Here is a 4,824-nt window from a genome sequence, read left to right as displayed (position 1 = left end):
AGCCTAGTTAAAACCTTCTGCACGCTCCATATCGTACCTAACTGCCGCCGCCCACAATTTCGACAGCCCCTAATGGCGTACGGATTACCGGCGCTGCCAGCGACTTTATTGCAGCCGCAGCTTTTTATTACACGATTAGCGGGACCGCGTCGTTAACTGCGCTCGGACCTACGTCCGTGCGAACGTCGTCTTGACTATGTGTAGTCTTTTTGAGCAAAAAACTTGTGGCGAATGAAGAATCTCATCAACTAATCTGTCTACAACTCTTATGTACATTATAGGTAGTGATGATGAGGAAAGGAAAGCTGTTTATCAAAGCAAGCTGGATTTCCAAACTATTGCACCCGAAGTTATTACGTAAGAACACTTTAGAGGTTTGTTTACCGATCTAGAAACTAAAAACGATGTTAGAAAACCGGGCAGCCGAAACAGCGGCAGCAGTTTCAAAGAGGGCATCTTTCGCTGACGACACTGCTCTGTTCACTGGCACTGTGGCTTCTGGAGGCTGACTGAAGGCCAAATTTCCGAAGATCACGCGATCAAAAATGCAAATTTCGAAATGACCACGTATTAGGACCAGCACACTGGTTGTTTCTATTTTCCAATACAGTGTATTGAACCGCCGTAAAAGCATAGGTTGACTGAAAGCCTGTTAGTGGAAAGTCATTAAAACAGATGGGTATCAGTGCTGCTCTAATACGTGCCTAAGATCATCTTTAAAAACAGTGCCCATGACTATCAATAAAAAGGCATTGTATATTTATCATGAACCTTAAAGGCTTGAGCTCAACTTCTTCTTTGTTTCGCTAAGAAAAAAAAAACAGCAGACACTTGAGCTCCGCCATAAGGGTATGCGGCAACAGAGAAAATGGGTTAATGCCCGTATATGCGGAATTGCTCACTTCCTTCTTCACATTCACAGATCGCTGAGAGTCCTCACAGCACTCCTAGCGCAGCGGCGCAGTGCTTAAAAGCGATTCGTCACTGCACTCGATGGCAGGTGCTGTCACTAGTGGGGCTTGTGAGACCCGGGCTGTACAGCTCCTCAATAAACTCCGGTGGGCAGGTTGTGATGACGTCACAAGGTCACGTGACCTAGGTGGCCCTCCTGCCCACAAGGTTGCTCCTCTGAGGATCTTCTGCGCACATTTTGCACAAGCCCAACTGCGCCGACTCCGGCGACGACGCCAGTGTTTCTGCGGCACGGGGCCTTTATTTATTTATTTATTTATTTATTTATTTATTTATTTATTTATTTATTTATTTATTTATTTATTTATTTATTTATTTATTTATTTATTTATTTATTTATTTATTTATTTATTTATTTATTTATTTATTTATTTATTTATTTATTTATTTATTTATTTATTTATTTATTTATTTATTTATTTATTTATTTATTTATTTATTTATTTATTTATTTATTTATTTATACATACTGCAGCCCTATTGGGCTATTGCAGGGGTGGGTGTGAACAACAGTGTTGGAAAACATGGAGCACAATAATGGCAAACATCCGAAACAGTACGAGTGAAAACAATAAAAACGAAAAAACTATTCAATAGCCGCTAAAAACAACTCTAAAGGAAGAGAGCGAGTAGAACCGGGTAAACAATTCCAATATTCGATTGCACGCGGAAAAAAACTGTATTTAAAAGTGTCCGTGCGGGCAAAATAAGGCGTGATGTTTAGGCTGTGGTGACTTCTAGTTTTATATGGTATAGCAGGGATTAGGTAATCATTTGCAGAGGTCCGGCAGAAAGAGTTAATAATGCAATACAAAAATTTTAAAGACTCAGTCCTTCGTCGAGATGAGAGTGGTTGCAGGCCCAGTGATGAAAGTGCTGTGGAAGGCGAAAAATCTCTACCAAACCTGTGACATATGAAGCAAACGGCTTTCTTCTGCACTGCCTCGATTTGGTTAATTTCGCGTTGTTTGTGCGGGTTCCATACAGGGGAGGCGTATTCAAGTAGTGGACGGATAGGGTTAAAAAATAAAAACCTGATGCAATTTTCAGCTTCACGCGGGATATGCTTTCATGCGGCCGTCTCCGCAAGTGATGTGCGAAACATATGCGAGGTATTCGAAACTAAAATTCTGCTTTCACCCGTTAAAAAAGAGCACTTCCGACGCTACGTGCTATAAAGGCGAAATAGAAAGCCGAAGATTAGTTACTGTGCTTTAGCACAGTCTGTAATTTCCACATTACAATACAATAGAAACTGTATTGTATTGTATTTTACTGGGTTGCGTTGTGTTGTGTCTGTTGTGTTGTGTTGTCTTGTATTGCATTGAGTTGTATTGTATTTTATCTGAACACAAAGTTTGAATTCGGAAATCTGTAGCCAGAAGCAGCACGTTGCATCAAGAAAACAGCCACAATGATCATTTGTTTCTTCCAAAACACTACAGTTAGGCCTAAGAGAAGGTAATTCCAAAACTCAGGAAAAAGAAGATGCCGAAACTTGGTTTTCAACCTCGTGCCGAAAAGTACTGCAATACGAAGAAAACAAGATGTCACAGGGCATGTTTATTGACGAAACCGGTGTACCGAAACGATGCGAAATTCGGCAATATTTTTGTCGCGATGGCGTTGGTAGGCAGTCGGAAAAATTCTCTTTTATTTCTAAGTGCTCGGCGATTTTCAACCCAGAGGCCTTCCCCACTGGGGCAAGAATGTGCCTTCTCCAAAAGAACATGTGCGACGGCTCGCATCCTCAAAGAGGTCGCGCCCACTCCACCCGACGTCCTTAGAGAATAAATGTATAGAAAGCGAACAGTGCTCCAAAAACACGAAACATATGCCGTGAAATTTACTCTCCCAGACAAGCATGAGTGAAAAAAGAAAGCAAGAACTCATATTTGTCCAGGCATTTCACGACATCTGCCGCCAGTTCATACGGACTTTTTTCTAAGATAAACTGGTACCACGGGAGCGCCGTCCACTTGTTCCCGCTCTCAAATGAATAATTCCAGTTCTTGTTCTCTACCTTGCTTTGTGTTCTCTGTCGTGGCAATAGTTTGGTTCTCCACAATGCCATCTCAGGAAGCTGTTGTGTTGTTTTTTTTCGGGGTGTTACGGTGGTGTGTTTTTTTCTTTTGTTTTAACTTGCGCACATCGTGGCGACATGTTTTCTATTGAAGTTGACAGACTTGCAACTGCAGTGCCAGCCATGAAAAAGAAACTGACGCCAGATTTATATTCTTTTGCTTTATTTTTGTTTGAAGCAAAACAGCTCGCACGTGCCTGACCGAAATCCATTTTGCATTTCCAGCCACTGCAAACCGCGAACTTTGCAAAATATGGCGCCAGTTTTTACAATAAATGAAACGAACTTTTGCGCTTTCCGTATTCTTCGAGGTGGGCATACCACGCCTGACCAGAAAATGGAGGAAATACGGGTCGCCAACACAAATATGTCCGCACCAGTTTGCTTTTGTTAACGTTTTCAGACTCTTTGCTGTCAGATGTCATTACTGTAGGAAATCTTTTTTGCAAGACGTCTGTCAATCGCTATATCACAAAATTTGAATTGTTTTCTTGAGCACTGTAACCTTGAAATTGCGAATATCACTCCTTGTGCGCAATATAGAGACATGAGTGCTTGTTATTCAAAAAGCAAATAATGCGGGAAAAGTTTAGGCATAAGAAAACACAGTAAAAAAAAATGAATGCAGAGTTGAAGCCTTGGAAAGAACATTAAATATGCAAAAATTCAAATTTCCTGGAAAACTCGCTCGGCCCTGGCTCAAAAACTACACAAAGAGTCACTCAGAGTTTCCAACGCTCGATTTGTACACTGGGCATACTAGCGAAGCCTACAGTCTTTTATATCCCTGCAGCAGGCTCCAGCAGTCACTCTTAGCTCTAAGAAAAGAGAAAAAAATGAAAAAAGTAGTTTGGACTAGGGTTAACCACCGCAAGAAAAAGCCTGTAATCATATCAGCTAAACAGCAGTCACTGCTAAAGAATATTATTTAAGCATATTATGAGTAAAACGCTTAATAAATTCAAGGTGCGCCGATGGCAGCTGTGCTGTTGCACACGGGAAGTGAAAAGTGAAAATATCTTCAGAGGAGTGCCCCAAATAAACTGGAGTCAAGAATTCGTCACTTTCTTTCAAAGCTAAACGCTGTCAGTTAAAAGCTGAGATTTCAGATGAAACGAGAACACACAAAAAAATTGCCGACGATTACGTTACTTTCCAATGCGAAATTTGAGCGCAGCTCAGCCGTTTCAGCTTCTCGATAGATTGAGGCAAATAATTCGAGCAAGACATATGTGAAACGTTGTCAACGCCAACGCCAATGAACACAATGAACGCCGGCGGCCTATAGCTTCAGCGCCGTGTTTCTGGCACGACGTAGTCAATGCCTACAGCCCACTTCTCTCTCTCATCACCCCACGTACCTATAAGCGCGATTCAGGCGTCCACTGACTCGGGGAGCCAGTTATGCGCAATTCCTTCTCCTAAAATGATCGGAGTGTAAAACGTTATCAACGCCAACGAACACAATGAACGCCGACGGCCTCCGCTTTAGCGCCGTGTTTCTGGCACGACGTAGTCAATGCCTACAGCCCACTTCTCTCTCTCATCACCCCACGTACCTATAAGCGCGATTCAGGCGTCCACTGACTCAGGGAGCCAGTTATGCGCACTTCCTTCTCTTAAAATGATCGGAGTGTAAAACGTTATCAACGCCAACGAACACAATGCACGCCGACGGCCTCCGCTTTCGCGCCGTGTTTCTGGCACGACGTAGTCAATGCCTACAGCCCACTTCTCTCTCTCATCACCCCACGTACCTATAAGCGCGA

This window comes from Amblyomma mixtum, chromosome 2, assembly GCF_055824585.1.
Source record: "Amblyomma mixtum isolate Tamu chromosome 2, ASM5582458v1, whole genome shotgun sequence".
Lineage (NCBI taxonomy): Eukaryota > Metazoa > Arthropoda > Arachnida > Ixodida > Ixodidae > Amblyomma > Amblyomma mixtum.
The sequence above is the reverse complement of the archived record's forward strand: the minus strand, read 5'-3'. Positions refer to the sequence as shown.